Source organism: Phasianus colchicus, chromosome 1, assembly GCF_987193195.1.
Source record: "Phasianus colchicus chromosome 1, bPhaCol1.hap1.1, whole genome shotgun sequence".
Lineage (NCBI taxonomy): Eukaryota > Metazoa > Chordata > Aves > Galliformes > Phasianidae > Phasianus > Phasianus colchicus.
In genome coordinates this window covers 124,569,554-124,595,733 of record NC_143436.1, presented here as the reverse complement: position 1 = coordinate 124,595,733, position 26,180 = coordinate 124,569,554, and the positions used below count along the sequence as shown (strand labels likewise).

General features: G+C 41.8%; 2 long non-coding RNA genes across 5 annotated transcripts in view; both read right to left on the bottom strand.

Moving 5' to 3' along the window:
- LOC149920009 (uncharacterized) overlaps positions 1–26,180 on the bottom strand; it is a 168,850-nt gene that overhangs the window by 97,800 nt on the left and 44,870 nt on the right. The window lies entirely within an intron of this gene.
- LOC149920010 (uncharacterized) lies at positions 11,630–25,189 on the bottom strand. 2 transcript variants are annotated; one of them, XR_016460126.1, is made up of 3 exons: positions 14,791–25,189; positions 12,769–12,901; positions 11,630–12,524 (listed from the first exon to the last, which is right to left on the bottom strand). It is a non-coding gene; the product is annotated as an uncharacterized LOC149920010 (long non-coding RNA). The 2 variants fall into 2 exon arrangements; XR_016460137.1 differs by having other exon boundaries at positions 22,913–25,189.

Sequence of the window (26,180 nt, the reverse complement as noted above, 5' to 3'; positions counted from 1 at the left end):
TAGTAGCTGCAGAACAGTTAATAATGTGTTCTGTTTCTCCACGTTGCTTAGTGACCTGCGATCTTTGGCAACTCTGCAGTCACGATTCACAAAAAGAGATATCTGTTCAAGGAAAAGTTGTTCCCTTCTTGTTTCATACTACATCTTAGATTTTCTTTTATCAGAATTCCTCTCCAAACAGTTTTCTGTGGAGGTGGGGAGGGTGGGAAAGTCTGCTTAAATGCTTTATGTTTTCTGAGAGATCATTACAGCGTGCCAAGATTTCACAGGGGTGAAAAAATTACAGGAACTTGTTATTTATCAATTTCCAAGGAAATTAGCTCACAGAATACAAAAATAAGATTTCAGCAAATGAAAGTAAACAATGTCATAAATGCCAAGGAGCATGCAATTTTGCTTTTATTTTCTATTTCTGGTACACCAACACAAAAAACATCATCTCTTCTCTTCTCTCCCCTACAAACACAGGTTGTTCTAAAAACTTCAGCTCTGAGCTTTAAATATAGAGCCTAACAGCTACCACATCTGTTTCTTCAGTTTGAAATCACTGCTTTTCATCTTGATGTTACTAAATTTTCACGTGAACTTGGTGTTCCCTTGGTATCTGTCATTGAAAGTTGTACTCACAATTTTACTACTATGCTGAAGAAGGGAGTTTCTTGCTATATTCTACTCAAAGCTCCTTTGAGGACTCTTGGCTTCAAGAAGGGAGTGTTTCTCTCTTATCTTAAGGTTCTGACTCATATTCATGATAGAACAAACAGCTAAGGGACTTAACAAGGTCAATATGTCATGCTTCTTATTATTGCCTATTGAGCTAGGACAACATCTTCACAGAAGAGTTAACAGCTCTGCACAAACCCTTGTTTCAAGTCAGATGCTCCATTTCAAGGTCTAATCTGCTTTCATCACCCTTTTAAACTAATCCACCTGAATATAATTTTCTGCACCTGCAGAGTGACTTCTGCTGGCTCTGCAGGTGTGTACTGTGCAACTGGGAGCAATAATGCTGCAAAGCACCCCTGAAAAATTTGCTAGAATTCATCCTTTGTGTTGGTGTCACAGCTGGAAGATCCAGAGCAGAGTGTTGGTACTATTTCACCTTGTCCCACAGCATCTCCCAGTCCAGACATCCTAACTTCAAGGTTTTACACTGATGTAATGGCCTCCCTGCCTGACACTGTATGCATTTTTATATCCTCCTTTCTCTACGAATTTAACTGAGCTTGATCAGAAGTTCAGTGCAGCTGCCTTCCAAAAATGAAATATGGGAAAACCTTAGAAACTATGGGCTGGTTTTCAACATGTTCTCATGGCAATCCTCACATGGGAATTAGCTGCCTGGAGATGTCAATACACCTTCTTGCTAAGCTGGAGGCAATTAAGTTGAGACTGCTTCACTTGGGTATGCACAGAGCCTCCATGGAGACAAGGGCTTCAGCACAGCGGCCAGTTCATCCTCTAAGGTTCTGTTGCCTCTGGCAGGAGTCACACACCCTAATGGAGGTGCAGCAAGATCACAGAACCATAGTATCATTAAGGTTGGAAGAGACTACTAAGACTACTAGTCCAGCCATCAGCCCATCATCACCACACCCACCAAAAAGGCAGGGCTGGCACCAGTGTTGGAGGCACTGCTGGATTGGAGGCTGAAATTTGCAGCTGCAATACAGTAGGCTGCCTCAGACAACACTCCACCTTCTTCCTTTTCCCAAGAAATTCGAAATCACCTGCTGCTTGTTCCTTGTGATTCACTTGATGAAATGCCTTTGTTGATTCTCAAGAGAGGGAAGCAAGATCACTAGAGCAAGGATTGCTCAACAGGGAAAAAACTGCACGCAGGGGAAGTGGAGATGGAAGAGAGAATGAAATCCTGCCACTACTCTATCCTTCCTGCAGAGATTTGTCCTGTCACATTTTATAAAGTATAAAAGAGAAATGCTTGCTGTGAGAAAATGGAAGTCAGTTACACTTCTCCATCTTGCCTGCCTACCGCACAGGGCAGACGGGTGCTTCAAAACAATAGAAATAACATTTCCTAAATAGTCCTGAAGATGCAAATTTATGGAAGCATAGAGACAAGGAGCCAAAGAACATGTTATTTGCCACACCTTTATGAGCTATCTGGGCTACGTGACTGTATTTCAGCAAAATACAAAATAGAGTTTTGAGATTTCCAATGGCTTAGGAGAACAACAGTAGCCACATGTTGCTAGAAGGCACATAGAACTCAGCAACCGTTCAACTGAAACAACTGAGGGACAAAGGGGAGTACAGATGCAGTAATACTAAACAGTGGTGTGACTGCATTTTCAAAGAGCACTGAAAAATATCAAACTCTGTCCAACTCAAATTGAAGCTTTTTATTTTAGACATTGTTTTGCCCAGCCTGACATTTTCTCAATTTGTCCAGAAGTCATTCACAGAAGTTATTTCAGTCTAGAATGTTTTTTATTTTATTTTTAGGCACTTTCCATAAACAAGAAAAAATCATTTATTGCAGAGTTTGAGCTATAACCATTCTGTGAGATACCCTAAGATATATGGATATTCAGCATTATATAATACAAAGTTCCAGAAGTGACAAGTTTTGAGGGGTTCCTTTAGACAGTTTCTTGATAGTTTCTCCTTTTGGTCACATGATAAAAGGCAAACAAATGTCTACAAATAAAAAATTAGCAAGTCAGCATGAGTTCTTTCAAGGCTTTGGCTCAGAGTAGAGTTGGATGGGCTGGGCAGAGGCATTTGTCAGAAATGTGAGCCCAGGAGGAGTCTGAGAGCTTTGTGAAAAAGCTCTGGGGAGAAAACATAACTTTTCTGTGTGGCAGAGGAACTCACATCACTATGCTAGCCACTGCTCTGAGAACAAATTTCCTTCCCAAATCTGTCTTGTGAGCTATGGTTTTGCTTAGTTTTATCTTGTACTCTCCTTCTCCAATCCTAAGAATGCAAACTGACCAGATAATGAAGAGGATATGATTCTGTGATTCTGTGATTCTGTGATTCTGTGATTCTGTGATTCTGTGATGTTTCTCTGGCTGAATAAGAGGCCAAAAATTCTCATTGATAAAATTCTGGCATGAACACCACTGAAGATGATTGTTCTCCCAGGCAGTCAAATACTTCCAAATTACCCAGAAAGCAATAGCATCTTTATAAGGAGCATATTCTTTAGCATAATCACCTCTTTCTTTGTCTCTCACCAGCTTTGACTAGAAAAGGCATTACTGCTACAGAGCATGAAACCACAGGACCTTATGAATCACCATTGCTCAGCATTGTGACATTGCACTGTGTTGTACCACAGGTCAGAGCAAGCCATGAGGGGTAGCATAGGGGCAGGCAAATGTGTGGGCAGCAACTTCTGAGTCACCCTGAGAGCAGGTTGCTAGCTTGAACCAATGATTTCTCTCCAAACATGGTGAGTGAGATGTAGAACTTTCTAAATCCTCCAGGAAAATTAAGAGACTGCTGAGCTAGGAATAGATGTATGCCCCGCACTCTTTGAATGGGTGTCAATAGTCCTGTCCTATTATGCCTTTCTGAAAACCAAAGCAGACTTTCTTTCTGAGTCCAGCACCTGTACTCAGGGATCCATAGGGCTCTGTGAGATCTGCAGTTTCATGGGTGGATGCACATATGCACACCCCTTCCATTTTCTACATTAATGCTGCATACAGCTCACAATGCAGGCTGCTGCTGAAAATCCACTGTGCATCCTTCAGTGCACACAGTGTATTCAGCCATCTTTAAACACTTCTACTCCTGTTACCTTAGTAACAGCCCAAGGGAAACCCTTAAGTAATTAATCAAGCTGCTTCGCTGTTTAAGGTTTCTTACAAAGAAAGCTGTTCTCCAGATTCACTGTCATTGCTGGCAAATATATATATATATATATATATATTTTTTTAAAAAAAGAAATGGCATTCAGGATCATTTAGGGAATCTCTTTGTCTATTTTATAGGGGAAGGAGGGTGAGTACCCATGTGTACCCTGTCAAGCCATTTATTTGGTACATGTGTACATGCTTACTAACTGATACTGCAAGTAATAGATGAACCATGAACCTCAAAGGATTTAGTGATGCAGCTAGCCGGCTGGATTTCTTCCACTATTTCAATATCCTTTCAAAGGTCCCATCCTGGCGTCTACCTCCAGTGTCACATTCAGAAACATTTCCATGTTCACCAGTTCGTAACCAGAGTGCAGGAGACCCTTGTGATCATTTAGTCACAGTTCCTGCACAATACAGCCTACAGAAAATCACAGTGATTTTTTTTTTTTTTCTGCAGAAGGCAGTATTTTTCCTTTGTACGCTAAAAAACATAACCGAGTGCCAAATCACAGAGACCATAAAGTCTGTCTTAGAGAAAGATGTATTTGTTGACTCTCTTCTATAAACTCTTGAGTCAGAGACAATTAGAGAAAACCCTGTGATATGGACTGTCCTTCCTTCCCTCAGGACAGCAGTTGATACAACATCAATCCTCTTTCATGGATCCCAAAGACTTTCACATGGAACTGCATGCTGCCGCACAAAGTAACGACAGTCCAGTTCACTTTGGAGTCACATGGCAAAGCCCCACAGAGGAGCAGTCCAAAGCAACCAGAGCAAAGTTAGAAAAACAGTCTGGTCTAACAGGGTGTTAGGACTAGGCCAGATCATTAACTTTTCAGTACAGCCCTACAGACCCTCCAACTCCTGAATTCTCACTTGCCTCTTGCATCAGTTTTTCCTGGGAATAGGACGATGGTGTATCAAGCCATTGCTCATCAAGAGCAATTTCAGTGCCTTGAGCTTCACAACTCAATATCCTCTCTCCATGCTCTAAAGATAGTGACACAGTCTCCCCTGTGTGTCCTGATAGCCTATGAAAGTCTTCTGCTGTCTTTGTATAGGAAGGAAAAATACCTGAAGCCTCAAAAATGTTCATAGGAGGAGATAACAACAGCAGCTGAGAGGTGTACTTGTCCAGGAACCATGCCATGCCAGAGGGATACTGATTAGCCTTATTTTGTTTCTTATTTTGTTTTTGTGCTGAACCTCAACACCAGCCCCCACACTGACCTACACTTTCTACTCCTTAAGTCTCAAAAATTTCTATCTACTACATCAGCAGACACTATTTCATTTTTTAATAAGTCAATTCTGGAATAGTAAAGCGATCATTTCCAACATCAGTGAAACTTAAGATTAACAAGTTTACTCAAACAAAACAAGGGACATCTTAAAAATGTGAAGCAAAAACTACAAAGTAGGAAAAATATATACCAGTAAAATGGAGCTACAGATTCAATTTTATAGTGGCTTTCTCCTAAGTGCCCAGGATCTCAGACTGTAGGGTACCTGCTTTAGCAGGGGGATTGGACTTGAACTCTTGAGGTCCAGCTACCCCTCTCAGCATATTCTGCTCCCTACAACCTGCTCTAAAACCTGTCTCCCAGCTTTCCTTTAATAAAGACACAGGCTATGGTGACTCTGTTTTCCCCTCCCATTTTCTCAGAGATTCATTTCTGAAGAACTAGTGGTGAAAGTAAAATGGGATATTTTTCTCTCCCCTGAGACTATTTCTACACTTACACTGGTATGCTGTGTCTGAGCTAGCACATTTCATCTACTCTCATCAGTCTCCTTGCTGATTATGACTTTTGCAGCCTGGCTACAATTCTCTGTAAACATTATGAGAAGTATTCACTTCATAAGCAATCTTATAATCCCTAAGAACAGTTTTCACCCCACTTAACTGTATCTGCATAAAGTTATGCAGCTAATGTCATCTCGGTCATCCAGGCTCCCTGAAATGAGGACCTGGATGGACACAGACGATGCACTTTCATCACTGCACATTTATCTTCACTGACTACAGACAAAGCCTTGGGCATTCAGGGCATCTATGCTTTAGATCATTCAATTTGGGTGAGATGAGTCTCACCAGTGAACCTGTCCTGGTTTTCCTTGAGCCCACAAGATGCTCTTTAATATTTCTGATAACAGACTCAAGTTTTAATTATCCCATATATATCCTTCAAATATTTGGTCCACTGTGCTCCAGCATATGAAAAGATACAATTAATATCAATAATAGTTGCAATATGTTTATGTTTCATGGTCTAGCATAAGAAGAGTTTTTTTTCATTCTGCTAGTCATTCTCAGAAGTAGAGTCTTCCTCCACGAGTGTAATATAAAGGTCAAACATGCATTAATTTTTAGAATACCTGAGGTCATGGTGCTGTCATTACCTGAAACTAGAGAAAAATACATTCTTAACTGGGTTGTGCATTCCCACTGACCTCTCATATGTATTGGGATGTATACACACGTTTGCAGGGCTGCTGGTATGTCCATGTAAAAGACTACCTATGATTAGCAGTGTCTGCTGCTGTCTGCTAAGAGCTGTTTGCCTCTGTCCAGCCAAGGCAAATTGTCCTGAAAATGAGTCCCCTCTGTCTTTCCCTCTTTTTTGTTTTGTTTTGCTTTGTTTTGATCTAAACCACACAGAAAGTGAAATTGCTCATTTTTGCACTCCACAAGAGTACTAATGAGGTCATTAAACTTTGATGACATCCATTTGTGCAATACACCTTTGGACAAAGAAAGGGTTTGGGCCCCTGGGGAAAGCAGATTTTCAGCCCTGAACTCTAGGCAGATTGTAGCTAGGCAACGCATCAGTGGGCAAAAGGCTTGCTTTATGTGACTGATTAGGAATTCACCTGACAAGAGATTACAAATTAAACATTTTGGAATGAAGACAGAGGGGGAAAAAAATAAAAGAAATTTGGAAAAAAAAATCACCCAGCAGATCTCTTGCAAACGTCAGCATGACACAGAGAAGTCAGAAGTGAAAGGAGAGAAGACACTGCAATAAGACTTTGCTTTCAATGTGAGAAAAAGCTCCAGAGTCCCACAGAATGGGGATGTGAAAATCTGTGCATTTCTTTTGTTATACTACGTGAAGAGTGAGCAGAGCCTTTGCAATTCCCAGATTTGGTGCACCTATTTGCTTTGGCTACCATATTCACAGAAAGGGGTGACTTATGCACCAACACAAGAAATCATGAGATTTGGAAGAAAGATTGCAATGTATCTGGAAGACAGGAAATGGTCCTGCAGGCAGGAGGCAGCTGCATCCTGACATGTCCAAAGGAGGACCATAAAAATGATACAAGAGATGCAACACATCCCCCATGAGGACCGGCTGAGAGAGCTGTTTGGCCTAGAGAAGAGAAGGAGTGGAGATCTGACAGTGGCTTTCCAGTATCTAAAGGTGGACTATAAGAAGGAAGGGGACAGACTCTTTAGCAGGCTCTGATGTGATAGGACAAAAAGAGGAGAGATTTAGCTTCAGTGTAAGAATTTTTTTTTTTTTTTTTTTTTTTTTACAATAAGGGTATTAAGACACTGGCACGGGTTGCCTAGAGAGCTGGTGGAAGCCCCATCCCTGGAGACACTCAAGGCCAGGCTGGCTGGGGTTCTGAGAACCTGATCTATGCCCCTGTTCACTGCAGGGGAGTTGGAGTAGATGGCCCTTATGGCCTTTCCCAGCACAAATGGTTCTATGATTCTAGGATTGTGTGATTCTGTTTCTCCAAAGGAGTCACAGGCAGCAGAGAGACAGCAGGCAGACAAGGCAAAAACATCACTGTGCTAGCAGGAAGGCTAACAAACTGCTTATGCATTGTTCCATCATGGGGATCTGCCAGGGCCCAACCAGCTCTGAGAACCCCATCCCACTCCATCACTCCATGCTGAGCCCCACACACGCTGTTACTGCACAGGCTGCTTGGTTAGGGAGCTAAAGAAGTCACCTAATTAGGCACACTGGGTTTTCATTTAAAGCTCATTGGAAACAAACGATCTTTGTTCTTTTCCCTGTAGGGATCAGAGGATTAGTCCTTATACACAAACTATGCCTTTGACAAACAAGAGAAAAATCAATATATAACATGGCATGTGTCTCACCAGAGGAATATGAAAACACAGTGAATCCCAGCAGAGGCTGCTTTTGCTGAAGTGGTTGGTCATCGATCTCTGCCATCCTGCTCTCAGAGAAGCAATGCAGGCTGTGCGGCTCACTGCCAAGGATCACTAAATCACTTGATTAAAATGAGTGTGTTTATTTTCTTCACGACTGAGTGTAGGGGAAGATCTGAGAGCCTCAAAATGGCTGCAGCTTTCCTCCAGCTTCCCTCTGGCAGACCCTGTTGTGTGCAGCTTGCCCAGCAGTCATTGATTATCCTTTTCTCTTTCAAGTGTAAATCAATATGTCTGCAACTGGAGGTAAAATCACAGTTATCTCTAATGTGGAAAGTAAGAGAGGCTGAGTTCCTAAATCTTAATTCAAATACCCCTGGAAAAATAGCCTTAGTTCTATGTATATAGTATAACACATTGCAGAAACAAGACTTATAAATGAATCAGTGGAAAAACAATGTCTGATGGACAAAATAATCTAAAGAGAAAAGATTGATGGGAGGATTTCCCTTTTCCCTGGAACACACTGAAAGACAAGCGCTGCTGAGCTATCAGGGCTCTTAGCAAACCATGTGCCTTTTTAGAAGCTGAGTGTTTTGGGGAAGAGACCAGAAGGTATGTCCAACAGAAGAGTCACTGTCAGTACAAGAAGAGCAGCAGTGCTATATGTGTGTGTGCCTGGCATGAAACACCTCACACACACCGCAGCTGTACTACAGGGATGCACCAGGACAGGCTGTAGCTTAAAGATGTCTTTCCCTTTAAAAGACAGTCATTAAAGAAAAAGTCTTTGCCAAATCAGCCTCTTTGCTTAGAATCATAATCATAGAATCGAAGAATCAAAGGTTGGAAAGATCACTAAGATCGTCTAGTCCAACTGTCAACCCATCCTGACCATGCCCATTAACCATGTCCCACAGCATCACATCTACACATTTCTCAAAAATCAGCAGGCATGGTGGCTCCATCACCTCCCTGGCAGACTGTTTTGTGACTTGTGAAGCCATTTAAAAAGTGTAGGAGATAAATACTTAGTGTATTTTCTCTGATAATTGCTTTCCATTGCCATTAACTGAATGCAGTGGAGAGCTGCTGTAGTTGGTGTAGTGTATCATTCCACCAGGAAGAACAGCTCCATCTTGTCTCCATCTGTACACTGCCTGAGACATCTCAGGAGCATATCATGGAACCAGGAATCATACTAATCACACTATCATAACTAGGAACACGGCCTATGAGTGCAGCGTGCCCATCTCTATATGCTTGCTGTAAGTGATCTGGGATGTTATGAACTTCACTTGTGGAAGGGTGCAGTGATAAGGTATATTAAGGGAGAAATTCTCTATTTCCATTCTGGCTCAGCTCTTGAAAAGAATAATAAATTCAGATAAACACAGAGATTAGATTTGCAGACAGCCCAGCACGAAGTGGTCAGAAATAATTTTAGAATTATTGGAGTATGGTAGAGAGCAAGGCCAGGCAAGTGGACTGCAGTGGTAAGCACATGCAACTACATCCAGGAATTGTGTGTGATTCCCAGGGTTAACAAAGAACTGCTACAGAGCAGGGCAGAAAGGCCACTAGAGAGGAAAGGGAAGAGATGCTATTGTGAGATGTAGCCAAAAAAATAAAAATAAAAAAAAAAACCTCAAAGGATGCCCACAGAGGTGCCTTAATAGCAGCTGAAGAAAACAGAAAACAGTAATGAGCAAAAAAAAGAGGATGTGAAAGGATAGAACATCCAGGTGAGCTTTGAGTTTCTGAAATCAACTGCCACTTTTCTAATTGATTCCCATATTTTTCAAAAAAAAAATGTCATGTAGAGTACTCACCAAATCTGCAAACACATGTACATTTGTTTACCTACACACTGATTTTTTTATGACTCTGAAGTTTATCATCCGGGTGGTTTCACCTCACAGGCCCACATTCAGGACTCAGCTCTGAAGCAGAAGGCTGCTGATACCTGCTCCCTGCAGCGTGTTACTCCCATACGCTTGCTTGTTCTACCACGTATCCAAGCCAGAAGCCAGACAGTCCTAAATGTAAACAGGTGTGAAAAACTACTTCCTGTCACCCCTGTACAAGTTTTTACCCTAGATGATTTCAGCAGCAAGGCTTAGCATCAGCTCTTAGTATTGCTGCTACTCAGACGAGGAAAGACCTAGCGTCCTATTTTTAAGGGCCATCTGTGATCATGGCACATGCCACCCAATCATCTCCCGACTCTTGCTAGACATGACATCGCACATCTGTGCTGCAAAGGTCCAGGTTTAGAGAAGAAGCCAAATAATTTCTGTGCTTTGTTCACTACAAATACTAATTAAAAAATAGAGAAGAGAAAAACCCCTGTGGAAAAACTTTCTCAGTAGCCTTTATATTGTTTATCCTGATATTGACTGCGACGTGCTTAATACTGCCCACATTCTGAGTTTTCAGAGTGCCACTGATTTTCTCCTTGATGAGACACAATTACTTCTAAATTGCTTGGTGTGGAGATGGGAGTCTGTGCAGCTGGGCTTGCAAGCACCTGCAGACAGAAGAGACGGTTCAATACCATGGGAAAAGACAGATGCATCTTCTAAGTGTTCAAAAGTAAAATGCTTCATGATGATCCTACTGCAGTTGTTGGCTGTAAACTGAACAGGTAGTAATTCCACCAAGATGCATGAGATTCTTTACTTCGCAAAGCTGTTGCTTCATGTCTCCTGCAGACACAGTAGGATGTTGCTGTATTGGTTTTACTTGATTCTTATGTAGTTCTCCAGGCTCCTGTCCAGGCTTCCTGGCTGAGCCCTCAGGAGGGCATTACCTAGATCCCTGTCAGCAGCCAAGGGACAACATCTCCCTGAATAGCAAAAATATGCATACTAACTGCACCTGAAGTTCTTCTGCTATGTACAGCTCCTGTGACAGCACATCTACATCCCATAACCAACACTATCCACCAATTACAAACAGCCATAGTTACATCACAGATATGGCTGTCACTTCTGACAATTTGAATGGTGTTGCTAAGCCCCTTGGCTATTGTTACCATTGTTGGTAATTATTTCCTCCTCTGAAGGTGACTGCCAGACATAAATTTACGGTACCTGCTAATCCAATCCCATGCAGGGCAAGCTTCCTTTTCACTCCTCTGCAACCACACGACCCACTTATGGTCCATCTGTGTGGCTGATCCTTTCCTACCAGAGCTCTTCTATGTGTTCCTCACAATGTAGCATGCCTCACTATTTCTACAAAGAAAGTACTCCTGACACGTTACTTTCTCGTGTCTGTCACCTCCCCAGCATTTACCCTCCCCACAGAGTAAATACTCTTCACACTCCCCCAGAAAGGCACAGTAGCTGCAAAGAATCTCATTCTCTCTCTTGAGGTATGGCAGACAGCGACTATGACTGCTCACATCTGCTTTTTGCCAGTGAAAAGAAACAACCACAAAGCAGCTAAAGCTGCTTTGCTAGCTGGCTGCAGCTCATAGCTTATCAGCATCTACATCTCTAATTGGACAGATTTTTCTCACTGAAGTTACAAAGAACATTAGCAGAAACAAGAGGATATGTTCCTGGTTTGAGGTTTCTGTTTTGTTTTGTTGTAGACTTTTTATTTAGTTAGCTATTTTTTGCCTGCTTACCTGCTTTTGGTGACAGGCAGGGGCAAAGTACAGACACAGTAATGGAGAGGGCAGAACATAGGATCAGAGCCATCCCATGATGCACAGAAATGCACACCGTGGCTGAGAAGGGTGAAGACAACAGGAGGAGACAGCTGCCTTCTCCCCCTGGGTACCTGCCCTTGCAAATGGAGGTTCAGGCATACAGCAGGGCAGGCATGTTGAGAACTGCTCTCAGGCTTGGCCTACAATTTTCCCACCTGGTTTATCAGCTACAGCCTGAACCTGTAAGTGAGGACCCACCTTTGTGGCTCAGCCGACTTCCCTCCTGAAAAGCAACACAGAGGCCTGCTGTAACATTTTTAATTAAGTTTTAATACCAAGGAACTCTCATCTGACTTTGAAGGAAATCAGCAAGTTTATGAAAGTAATGGATTTGGTCCTAAGAACATAAATAGTTATCTCAAAAATGTCGGTCTTCAGTCATTTCTTTGGACACGTCTTCACAGTGAGCTAGACAACACCAGAAAAGATCTCAGCCTTTTGAATGTCAGTGTGGGTGATGAATTAATTATCAGGAATTGTTAAGCACTTTTGTTAAGCATAAAAGATTATTTACAGCAAGCTATTTTAAGTTTGAGCCGTAATGGGAACAGTCTGACTCACCTACACTGCCTCTTATTAAATCAATCCAAGTAATTAACATGGTCATCACCTTGGTAGATGTTTTATATGGAGGAGGAATACTTTCTAAAACTTGGCAACAGCAGTTATTAGTAGAGAATATGATCCTTCTAGCAGTGTTTGTGTACTGAATTTATTAAGGTTATTTTAATCTTGAATGACATCTTCAGCATCCTCCACTGTATACTACAGCTGTCCCTATCCAGGAATGCAGCTGGACTTCTCATCTGGTCTTCAGGCTGCGGAAACCCTGTACAACAAAATCAATAAAACAAAGTGGAGTAACAATAAATAAGTATTCACATGCTGGTATAAACAATTTAGGGTATCAGTTCCTTTATTTCGTGACATTTTTGGAGAGCTTAGCCAAACGAAAGCTGTTGCTACAAAAGAAAAGGGACGAATTTGCAATGTTGCTTGATGGTTTTGAGTTTCACACGCCAGGAAAACAACAAGGGACATTTTGTCACTGTGCAACTTTGACAGGTCCCTACCTCCTTAGATGCTGAGTACTGAAACAGCCACTTGTAGCTGCACACCAGACAGCGACATGCAGTGAAGCTCACCATAGCGTGGGTTTCTGTATTTCCTGCAGTGTGATGTTCATGCATACACATCTGGTCTGTCCTGCAAGCAAATCCACAATTCAACACAGCAGTAAGTCTCAGCTGAAAGAGACTGAGCTTTATTGTAAATTGTAATTTTACTGAGTTGGAGGAGAGACATAGAAGAGCCCTTCATGATCTCACACTACAAAAGGATTCTCTAAACAGGAGATAAAGGAATTCTACATGAGCAACTATAAAACCAATTTTTCTAAATTACCTGGAAGCATAAATATCAGCAGCCACCTTTCTCTCCTCAAGTTCTTTCTGCTGTTCATTTCATACAAATGAAACACATGTATATAATCCTACAAACATCTCATTTAATTCAAAACAGTATTGGTTTCCTTTTAAGGCAATGTGAAATACATGCTAAAGGTGCAGTACTAATTTCATCTGTCAGAAAAAGTTTCTTTTCCCCAGGCACAGTAATAGTCATGCAAGCATTTTAGTTGATAAATTCCTTTCTTTCTGCTTCATGCTTGCTCAAGTCTACACTTCCTTCTCGGTGTAAAAAGCATTATACTGAAAGTAGTTGACAATTCTGTCGCTCTATCTGTTTTCCTGTCAACCATTTAAAAACGCTGTTTCCTTTCATGATCATCTCAGTCACCCAGCAGCAGAGTTCACCAGAACAGTGCTGGTGACATACAGACAGAAAAGGTGAGATATGTACGATTTTTTTAATTGCTGTTTTCTGCTGAATAGCACTGCAAGAAGTATTCTGTAACTATAATTATGGTGGGCATCAAGAGCATTGCGTAGACTTGAGAAAGGATGATATTCCCTATCTTATGTGGGATTCAGCTGTAGGGTCTCTGCATTATAGAAAAAGGAAATGAAGCCACTGCAGCATTTCACACTGAAACTATTACCCTAAGAGCAGCTACTTAACATAATTTTGGAGGGAAGGAACATGAATATTTTAGAAACATCTACTTGCTCCCTTCCATGTCTTTCATTCAATTTGAGGACATACTTATTAACCTGAAGCTCTTAAAAGAAAATTACCCAACTTCATTTTCGGGAATCCAGAAGAAGATCTTCCAAGAGAAATGACATCTGTTCTGAACTAAGGAAAGGCATGTGCTACGCATGAATGCAGCTTGCAAGTGTCACATGGCTGAAGTACTGTGGTTCAGCTGTATGACATTTAGAAGTCCTTGAACACAGCACATGCACTCCTGCTGCATGCATACACAGAGGAGACGATCAGATAAATAACATGTTAATGTTATTTCTTTATATTTCACAAACTACTCCAACAAAAGAAAAAGAAATGGGTTTGATAAGAGAAAAGAAAACAGGATGAGATGAGAAGGAATTGCCAGTACAGCAGAGTTAACAGCACAGGTAATCCTTTCTACTCTGGCACTGCCATCTCTCATTACTCACAGACAAAAATCAGAACAGGCAGAACTGATCCCAAGGCATAAAACATCATCATGGAGGATTACTATATGCTGTGCCTGATGGTGCGAATTATATCTGAAACTCTGGGCTATCTCAGTGTTCCAAGTGAAAGCCAGACCTTTCTTCTTCCTACTTTAAAGAAACCAGCTGGCCATTTACAAAAACATGAGCACTGCATGTTCTCATCTGCTACATCCCCTCTTCTGTTACCTGTAATAAAGTTTATATAGCCAGGCCATCTGCTCTTTTAGCAACTGACATTTAGAGGGATAAATGTAGCAAAAGAGAGAGATTTCACGTTGTGCCCAGGTATGCAGTATCTTCTTCGAATGGGGGAAACCACAGACAGGCATCTCCTGGAAGAAAAGCAACAAGCACAAAAGGAAGAAAGAGAGTAGATATCAGTAGATTCCTTGTTACTTAGCACTAGCAATGAGAAATCAAAGCGATACCACGTGAAATTGGAGTTACAAGGCAGAATCTTCAATGGCAATGTACCTGGAATGGACAGCCCTTCAACTAGGAGGTACACCTTGATGCAGTGATGAAGAGGTTCTTGGTCCTCAAAGTCAACTTAGAGCCCTCTACCTATCTGCTCCTCCCATGGTAGGGCTGGCAGAAGTCCATATGCATGAGTATCTGCGGGCAAAATCCAGCAGCTTCATCAGTGATTTGTGCTCAGGCACAGGATGCCATGGAAAGAAAAGTCCTGTTGTTGACTCTGGTCTACCTGGCCCTGTTTGAAGAAAGGGACTTCCTACTTCACCTCTATGAAGCCTAGAGCAGGAGCCAAGCAAGCTTCCAGTGGGAGCTGATCTTCTGTGGAAGCAGGCTCATGTCCTCAGCCTCTGCACTTGCTCAGCTTGTGCATTTGAGCAAGAGTTAAATGCAGTGTGGGCATTCCTGAATAAACATGGAATGTTTTTTTTCTGTACAAATGTACCCTGAAAGGCTGTGCTGCAATTCTGTCATGTTACACTGAGGTCTCAAAACTTTAGGCCCAGTCTAAAGCCTGTGTAATGATAAGAACAATACTGAAGAGAGTCTTAGAGCTTTCTGTGAGTCTAGAATGAATTACTTGTTGTTATGTTTATGATCAGCTTATTGAAAAAGGAAGAATAACCTAATCTTCTGAATGTTTTCAACTAGCCTAAATTAAAAGGCCCCCAAAAGCCATGAAGCAGAAGACTTGCTCTGCACAGCACTAGCTGTCCCATGCCCACAGCCAAGACCCACAGGGGCCTCAGGCATCCCTGGGCAGATCCCACCCTTGGCAGGTGCTGGGCAGACGCTGAATTGATAATCTGGAGTCTCTGTGTTTTGAGTTAAAATGGTGTTGATTTGCCCAGTTGCTAAAATAAACATTTCCTCTCACCTCCCCACTATTCACTAAAATGGAAATTGGACTGAAGCCTGCTATTATGTATAGTCTACGAAAGGAAAAGCAGTCTTCTGAAGTTACTACATATCTTTGTTTTGAAGTTTTATTTCATGCTTTATTTCACAGCACCATCAAATCTATGCTGCTGCTTCAAATTTGCGAGAGTAGGTTGAACAATTTGAATACACCTGCTGTCTGTATTAAGCAGGAGAGAAAAAGAAGACTGTATTTATTTGTTTCGCTTTCTGCTCTTTGCTGGTGCTGACTGACTTCAGAAAAAAAAATGTGTGACTTTGTGTCAATAGATCTACTAATTTATTTCACCTATTTTCCATATTTGGGATGTATTTGATGGAAAAAAAAAGATGTGTCTGTATACATATATATATGCAGATATATGCATTTATACATACATATCTGTATGCATTCTTTTCCCTGCTAAAGCTTTGGAGAGAAAGAAAAAAAAATTGGAGGGAGGAGGGAGTGAAGTGGCAGTAAGCAGAACTATTGCAATTGCAGAGGAAATAGAGGAAACAGGCCTTTCATAGGTCAGTCACATCTCTGTAGCTGTCACATAAGCCCCAAAATAGCAGCGTCTGAGAAACAATGGGCTTCTCAGCTACATACGAGGCTATTTTTTGTCTGGACAGTGCTCAGGACTCTCTGCACAACAGGCAGCAAACAGCTGCTTCTTCCCACAGGTTTGGACTTTGTTTAGTATCCTCATTAGTGTCTTCAGGAATAACTGCAGTATAACTTTCCCTATGGCTGATGTGCATATTTTAATTTTTTTGAGTGCCCAGCTCTGCTAATGTACAACTGTTGATAAAGTCCTGCTCTTACTTCCTTTGAAGTATGAGCCCTGACTTGGTTTGGAGGTGGCTCTAGCTGCTGTCAGGTGGTTCTTCTTGAGCAGACTGGGTCACTCTGCCCACAAGTGCCAGCCTGGCTTCACATCCTGGAGAAATACAAGGTCCAACAATAGTGAGGGGTCATGCAGGGTGGGGTACATTGTGAAGGTGCAAGTCCTGCACAAGCACAGATACTCCTCCATTCCAATTTATTTTAGACAAGCAAAACCTAAGAAAGCTTATAGCTCTGAAAGCACTGCAGTAATAATCTCTGAATAGGCATAAATCATAGGATTGTCCAAATCTGCTAGCAATAAGAGAAATGCTTATAACATTTAAAAGGGGCATTGTTAGGTCATTGTATTGGAGGGAAAGTTCATTGGATGGCATTAACTCTTTTCCTCGCTAACATGTTTGGAGGCAGTGCATTGTATGTGGGCAATATATCTGAATCCTTAGGAGATCAGCAAAGACTAAAGACTTGAAAGCACTTTTCATAACAAAACTTACGGGTTTTACTTTCCACCTTTCTCTACCAAAACTGTACGGTGTCTGCCCCAGTCTGATGCCTTGGCTTTAAAAAGGATGATGGTAGTTTCAAGAAGTTTGGGGAAAGCTACAAAAGTGATTCCATCCCTGGAAGCTTATGAGATTAAATTAAGTCAGTCTATTTGGTTTATCAAAGAAAAGCTTTGCAGATGACTTGAGCTGGTGCTTTCTTACAGAGAATGGAAGAGAACAAAGGAGGATGGAGACCTCTTCCCTGAGCTCTGCCTGCCCCACGTTAGCTCATGCATGCCCAGAAGGGTGATGGGCTGTCCCACACTCTCCTGACCACAAGCAGTTGCATTATGGTCTTGGGGACCAGGAGAGAAGCTGTGGGACAGGAAAGTAGCAGGGAATATGAACCCAGATCTCCTGCCTGCTCACACAGGGTTGCGTTGCTGTCTGATATGAGGTGGAGGCACATCCCATGGGACAACACATGGCTCTATGACCCTGCATCCATCTCAGGACAAGGACAGGCATCTACACGCAGGGAAGATTTCTGACCTATCTGCAAAGCCACTAATGCAGGACATGCCAGCAGTGGGAGGCCAAAGTTAGAATATATCAGAACATGAAAAAAGCAAGATTCCCAACACAAGCAGCAATTAGCAACTGGGACAGAATATTTGTTTACAGTCGTGTTGGATTCTCTGTTCATTTCCGGAAATCAAGTTTTGCTTTATTTCTAAGGTACAAGCACCATCAGAAATAATGCTTCAGACAAAAGTGATTGAATGAAAATCTATATCCTGTGTCATGCAGAAAGTCAGCACAGAGGGCTGTTTTGTTTAGCCTTCAAGTCTAAAGCATTCCTTCATACTAGCATAGGCTGGTGCAGCCAGGACAACACACAGCGTATGACCAAAAAGAAATAATTTATTCTCTGTGATACAGGATGAATAGATTTTCACACTATTCAGATCTATTTTTTTTTTAGCTATCCACCATATGCCAGGAACTGGAGAGGAGTGTGCAGAGCAAGTCTGCAGCTGCTTCCTTCTTCATGCTGTGCATGCTTTTTATAAGAGTCCTGCTCCATAAAGCACAGAATGCATGGCCCGTGGCACTTCCAAGGCTCTGTGTGAACGCTGCTGCAGGGGATGCACAGTGATGATGCTCAGTGCCGACACCCGAGAAAGAGTTGCAAGACCATGGCACAGGTGAGGCATTAAGTGCCTCCTGCAGCAGCAGGAAAGTTAACAAAGTCTGAATACGTTATTCAAAAGCAAGAAAAAAGAAAATGTTATCATGTTAATTCTCCTGTGGAGGAATAAATGAATCTTCACAGTGAGTTGGTTCTGGATTCAGAAGGATGACCCACCTCTCTCTCACTGCCCATTAGCAGATTCTAAGGAGAGGAGAAGCAAGCAAGCTATGGCAGAGGTCAGCTGTTATTACTGTTTACCACACAGGCTATATTAGAACTGTAGATTATAAACAACACACAGAAATGCCTCCTTTTTCTTGACTGGAATATTCATCCAGCTTTACACAGATCTCTGCTCAGGGTCAACTCAAAGCCATTGAACTATTTAACTGATTTGTTTATTCAGCTTTTATCTCGTGTCATAGGCCTTTTTATAGGGTTCCTGTAGTAGATGCACTTGTGTGTGTCCAAGTTGGTTTATGTAATGACGATGTATATAAATATTAGCTTGCCTGAAAAACTTCATCAAATTTCACAGTTAACGTACCTGCCAACTTGCTTTTTTGTTAAGAAAACAATCACAGTATTAGTGGAACATCAGGAAAAGGAGTGGTGTGTCATTCATAAAGTTCACACTTACTTCGGGTGACTAATTATAGAAGACAAATACATCAAAATCTATTTGTCACAGATTTACCAGCACCTTGCCTGCCCCTGCCCTACAGCCCATTTCCCCTGGCATTTCCACAGCATCAGTGAATGGGAAACTAGTCACCCAATAAATGCTCTGCAATTATTCTTCAACCAGATCGAGAATTACTACTTAAATGCATTACTACATTACACAATAGATAGGATTAGGTCATCAAGTTGGCTTTCTGTGCCGAGAGTTGCATGTATGACAGGGTTTATTTTCTAAACAAAAGACTGTTTGTCAGTGTTACTTTTGCTCTCATGAATGCAGTGCATCTGTATAAACACAGAAGTATTTCTGTACCACCTCTGCTCCTGAGAGACGGCTGGAGCTCTGAGGCAGAGAGGAGACCATCATCTCTCAGCTCTTGAATTGCACAGAAGTGGGGCACGGATTTGCACTGGAGAGCCCAATGTGGCTTGTTGCTTGCTGGTCTGGAGAGTAACCAATAGGAGTATATCATGTCACAATTTGTTCAAGTAGGTTTCTGGGCACCTAGACAGCCAGATGGTTAATTCCATTTGGTTTTTTTTGTTTTGTTTTGTTTTGTTTTTAAGGAAGAACATGTGGGGGGAGGAGAGAGGGGGGGGATGTTCCTTGGCACCAGGCTTCTAGCGCAGCAGGCTGAGCCCCTGCACAGCAGTTGTAATTGTTGACCCAGTGAATATGCCCAAAGATCCTTTTCAGCTGCACAAAACCGTTCCGTTTTGCCATTAGCATATCAGAGGTGGAGCAGTGGTGGGAAATGGTGCAGGCAACAAAGCCTGCAGCTCGGCGGCTTTGTCCTCGTGGAGCTTAGAGAGGCAGAAAAAAAATGATAATTGGCCATTTGCTGTGCAGTGACAGACAGATGTTGACATTTTTCTCCCTTGGCTGATCCAACCCCAACCCTCGTTCCTGAGTCTGGAGGAATGCTGCCGTCTGGGCCCTTCATGCAGCAGCTCTCCCCATTCTTCTGAGCAGCCCCACTTGCATTTGCCCTCAAACAAGTATCCAGCACAGAGAAAACAATGAGGGAGAAAGAGACTGCTGCTGACCTGGCTTTTTCTTTATACACCACACTTTAAATTAGACCTCAAATAAGATGTTCATTCTGATTCATGAGGGTAGATGTTGTATGTCACTTAAATGCTACTCCTAGATCACCTTTGCCCCATGGAAAATCCATGGGAAGAGGCCAACCTGCCCAAAACTCGCATAATTTCCTTCCAGAAAGGGGGAACTGGGGCCTCATAAACTACACCATGGAAATCTCTGGGGAAGACTCTACTGAGCTCTGTTGGATTAGGATCTATCACTGCATCCTGCCACTCCCAGCTCTGCTGTCTTTCTGTCCTGTTGGCAGCAGCCCTTAAAGAAGTGCCTGTGGTGCTTCCTCTTGATGTGACTGCACATAGTAGTGGGCTGAGAGAGAGGTGGGATCTGAAGAGATACAGTATTTCTTGGCACAGCACTGAAGTAAGCCAGCACACTCAAAGGACAACTGCATCATTTTCATTTGCCACTCAAATCACAGATTTATATGTATGGACAGAGTAACAGTTATTTTACTGCATGTGGGACTTTCCTAGATCCAAGCAATATTATTTCCTCTGACACCAAGCTTATTGTGACTGATTATGTCACCTAACACATTCTCATTGGTTGTTATTCTGTAGTCTTTTCTCTAAGCAGTATCTATCACTTCTGCAGCAGCACTGGGACAAAGCATTAGGACAGCATGCTCACTCATGAGCACTGTCTAGAAAATCTCTGGACTTTCTTGCAGTGCCTGCAGAGTCCAGTTCAACCAGTTTCCAAATCACTCTGTGTTTGAATGGTTCCCATCAGGGGAGAACACAACGCCAATGCCAGTGTCAACAGCTAAGGGCAACCGCACAGTCAGTACTAGTGAAATGGAGTTATTTCCTGTGCAGTCATCACTCTTCTGCTCTCATTCATCAAATGAGCTTCCCACAAGCTGGACTTTCACCCAGCTTTTGGCTACTTCAAGTGATAAATCATGATTTCATAGTGTTTTGGTTCTGCTTTAACAAGCCATCATGAAGAATGCATTTGCTTTGAAAATGCTTATGGGTGCAGTGAGTATTTAATGCTACATACATGCAGAATAGAGAAGTGAAAGTTACATCAGCATCTAAAGTCCAAAACTGAGCTTGGATTTAAAGTTTAATGTCAGGTTTGGTTTCATATGAGATCAACGTTAGTTCTGCTAACTCATGTCTCAGGACAGGCTGAGCCATTTAAGGGGACAGAACATTACACTCGGGTTTGGGGAGGGTCTTGAGATTCAGAGTCACAGTCCCACTGCACATTTAATTTCAAAGTTCTGTGCAAGGTTCTCAAGTCTTTCACTTGTTCACAGATACAATGCACAAAGTGAATATAGAATAAATATGCTAGACAAATTATTTATTACTAATTCACTGCAAATTCATGAAGTTTCTAGTAATTAGCCAAAGCATAGCGCAGCGAATATGAAGTATCATCATTCTTCTGCCTTGTCCCAAATGAAAGACACAACCACAACTACCATTTGACATGGAGCATATATCTTACATATACAGTATCTCTTTATGCACACGCATCTGTAATCACAGCTTTGAAATCACAGCTTCTATTTGTTGTCCTCAGAGAAATTTATTCTGCTCTATTCTTACAGTTCATCACTTTTTACTAGGGATGCAATGCAGTCATTTCTTCATGAAGGCCACTGTGTGGTAATGCCTTATTTTTTCAGTTCTTTCTACAGTCTATACAGTCTTAGACAATTCAAATCTGGGGTTGGATCAGACTTACACCTTCTCAGCTCATGTAACTAGCAAAAGTATAACTTGTCCTGCCCTACAGTACCACAGTTTTCAGATTCTTGGGCAGAGTCTCCTGACACAAGTAGAGAGGCTTTATAGCAGGGGGGAACCCAAATTTATCCCGGCAGTACTTCTTCCTGTGAGCAGAAACGGTTGGGAAAGAAACAGCAGCCTGACTCAGAATGCACAGAGACAGGTAGACACAGAAAGGGGAGAGAAGTTTAAGAGTTAATTTGATATTCAATAGAGTATATAAATCAAAATTACTTTTCAATTGGGATGGACTCTATTACAAACAGTGAACACAATCAGTCTCCTCCCATTGTCATCCCAGTGATGGTATTTGAAGTGAACACATATTTTCGTTTAAAATTAACAACCTTAAAGTTCAGGCGAGGTTATGTTCTGTGCTGAAATGGGAATGGTTGTACATGCACAGTTTATTGATCTGGTCTGAAGTTACTGTACTTAGAAAAGCAATGAAACCTGCTATGAAAAACGAAATGAAACAAATAACAAACAACACAAAACAAGTAACCTTTAACAATCATTAATTTTAAAGCAATATCATACAATTCAAAGTAGTGATGATATTGGTCTGAATCTAAATTAGGTACAAAAAAGACACTGCTGTCTTCTGTTCAAATTAATGAGTGAAATTCACAGTCAAGCAACCACAACTCCCCTGTACAGACTCAGGCTCTGCAGCATCTACTGATTGTTTTCAAAAACAGGTATGAGAATCTGAGGAAAAAGACAGGTGAGAAAACTTTCATTTAAAAAGATCTTGCAGCTGTTGAAATTCGCACAACTTCCCTTCACATCTGTAGCAAAGCAGTGTAAGAATCCCTTGTTTGGTGTGTTCCATAAAGAAATCCTGTGCTCTTCTCATTTTAGTGAAGGTTAAGAGGGTTAACATGGCTTAAGGCAGCATTAAGAACCTATATTCACTGTATATGTCACCTTGCTAGAAAGGAGCAAAAATAAGGCATCTAATGAGAGTAGCAGAAACATTACTAGCTGGCTTGATCTGAATTCAGATTAAGGAAAGACAATGGCTGATTTTTAAACAAGCAGCTGCTAAAGAAATCCCCAGATCAGCTCCAGTGCTTGTAAGGAAATCTCTTAACTCACTAGGAGCAAGCCTCAGAAGGGCACTTAAAATGTGGCTGCTTTTCCAGAGCTCACCTCAATCATGGCCTGCTGCCATGTGCACAGCCTGACCTGCCCTCCCTCCCCACTGCAGCCTTACGCCAGGCCGCTTTTTTGGGGAAAGGCCTGTGGAGGGTCTCTACCCGGCTCTTTTCATAGGACTGGCCTTCACCTGGTGACTGCACAAACAACTGCTCGCTTTAGTCAGGGAGCCGGCCTGACATCTCCCCCCATGTGCATAATTCAGTATTTCAAGCACAGTCAGAAACAACCAGGATGAAAAATGCTGTTCCTTTTCAAGGAAGTAGAGTGCTGTTTCTTTTCAAGGCGGTCACCTTATTATGCATTTTTTCAGGCAGAAAAGCCCATTCTTAGCTCAAGGTGTGATCAGCAGCTTGAAAATCCACGTTTGATCAAAACTAGATTTTCCTTGTCTGTGGAGATACGCCTGAAATCCCTTAATAAACTCAGTGTTGGAGAGTGGAAAGGCAATGAGCAACCTGGCATGAGAGAGGGCACTTGATATATTCAGTAATCACTGTTTGCTGGAAGACAGCTGAAGTGTCACACATGAAACTCCCATCTCCCTGGAGACGTGTTTTTCTGCTGAGGAGACAGAAAGGAGCAGTCCCGCTGTGAAGCGTTTCTAGTACACATGTGTGAGAGATGGAAATCTGCACAGGCAGGCTCCTGCAGCAGGGGGACAAGTTGTTTCCACTGCAGGTCACCAGGAACAGACAGACCTGGGTGGTCAGGTCCTCATTAAGGAATCCTCCTCTTGGAGGGCTTTCTTTTTTTTTCTCTTGTCTTACTGCTGTACTTAACTAGAAACCATGGACATGGGAAAGAGATGATGGCAGAAAAGAGAGACCAGGAGACTTTTCTCCACCCCAAGCTCCCCCAATCTTCAGCAGAAATGTCTCCTGAATAGAGTTGCTGAAACAATGTGATGGTGAGAGATGTTTGCTGTACCCAACCCTTTTGTCAGACTTATAGGTCCCTGTTTTATCAACATGGCTCTGGTCTGACTCACAGTGATGACTAGAAATGATCCTGCTGCACTTTCCCCTTCCCATTTTCCAGGAAATTTACATAGATCTGTAGTATGGGAAATTTTAATGTCCACAAATCTGAAGTATAAGAACCATAGGCTGCTGAAGGAATAAAAACAGTCCCTGTGAATGTTGACTGTATTGTCCTTTTGACTAAAAGGATGAGGAATTGATAGCTATGCTTGTTTTGACTACAGAAATTCTGCAGGTGCCTCAGTGAGGATGGGAGGACATACAAGCCCTGCTCCATCTCTCTTCTGAGAACCCAGACAAGAAGAAAGCTGCTTTACAGAGCTACTGAAGCAAAGAGTACATCCAGATGCACTTGTCTTAATGGCAATGTGTGCTAGAAAACACATGCAAAGCTAAACCTCAACCAGGAAAAATATTTTTAAAAGTTTGTGAACAGATGCCAACCATTCCTTAATAACATTTGCTTCTGGAATAGGAAATGTTTTCATTCTCAGGCTATGCATTCTCTTCTTCCCTTTCTAGTCAACAGGAATTGAAACTGTAAGTCAGAATAGCTTTCTGTCTCCAAACAGACTGAGTCAGTATAATCGTTTTAAAGGGATAGGGGAATGTTATCGACAGTTTATGAGGCAAGAGATAGAGAGAATTTCCTGCAAAATGAGTTGTGATGCTATAAAACAGATACTGCAGCTTCAGAGCTAATTTCACTTAAAGAAGACGTTACTGCGATATGAATCAACGAGACTTCTTCCACAGTTGATTATGCTGTGAAAATATTTGCCTTTAAAGGTGCAAAATGCTTTTTCACGTCACAGATCATGCACAATGCTACTGCAGGAGAAAAATGGAAGGACACCGTTCTGATTGGGCGTTTTATGTAATTAGCCCTCCCCCTTCGTAAACAGAACAGATGCTTTCAAAAAAGCCAGCCTACTGCTATTAGCATTAGTACTGAATTTACTGTGAGTGTAAAAAATGCATTTACATGCATGCATTGCACCGTGCGGAGAAATAATCATGACATATGCAATGGAAGAGATTGCCAACACCTAGAGCATCACTGCTAATTTGTCTATTTCATTCTTTTGTGAGACAGTTAATCTTGACACCAGACCAACAAGTCTGTCAGTGTCTTGTCCATTTCTTTATATAAGATGACCCACAGGAGGTGGGGCACAGGTGATAATTATGTTGGGATCATGCTTTTAAGGCTGGTGTCCAGATTGTTTGGCAACTAACACAAATGCCTCAGTTGAACTCAGAGTGGAAAAAAAAAAAAAAAAAAAAAAAAAAACAGCAGGAGGTCTGAGTCCATACTGGTGAGCTGGGCTGTGCAGCAGCATTCTTGCACCCAGAAGGAAGTGGTGGTGAAGACAGGACCATCTCTTTCCAGCCTAGTAGAAAGGACTCCAGAGGAGCTCCCTTTTGCTATCCTATTCATTAACAGGACCCAGACCTGTCTTCTTTCCTCAGGAGCACTGCCCTGCTTTGCTCAATCTAATTTGATCAACACTGAATGAAACCACAGCTGGTTTAGATCTACAGACCTCACGAAGTGTTTGGAAGGCAGACAGAATACTCAGCAAAAAAACCTGGTGGGGAGAAGAGGAATCCAGAAACAGCAGCAGTGTTTGGGATGCCTTATTTGGCAAACAGAGTACAGCCTGGGGAGGCTTCAAAGAACAGTCTGAGGGCTAGGGCAATCCCTCCTTATGCACAGATAATGTCACCTTATGATGGAAAAAGAAACCTCACTCATTTTGATATCATTCAAGAAAAACCCTCCTGATACCACTTTAAAGGCAAACTTCCAGGGCGGAAATATCTTAGGCACTCCTCATAGATTACCAAACTGCACTTTGGGTGATGAAATGCATTGGAAATTTAAGATTTGACATTTTTCCAGTATTTATTGTATCTGCTTTTCTCTGCTGCCACGAGGTTAGGCAATTAAACAAAACAGTTTATCATGGGGTTTCAATCAATTTTTCTCTCAGGTTCTCATGCATGGAGATAATGTTGAATTGCTTAGCTTGTAAATACTGCAGGGTAATGTTTATTTGTTTAAAATTGCTTTCATAAAACCGTGGAATGCTTTGTTAACCCTAGATCACTTATGAACAAACAACCATCCTCAGATTATGTCTTCTTTCATATGTATACCATGGTTTAATCCCTTACTTAAAAGCGATTTTACAAAAAAAGTCACATGATCTTTCAAATGCTTCCACTATTTTTTTTCTCAGTGACCAACACATAGAGGTCACTTCTCTTCCTCT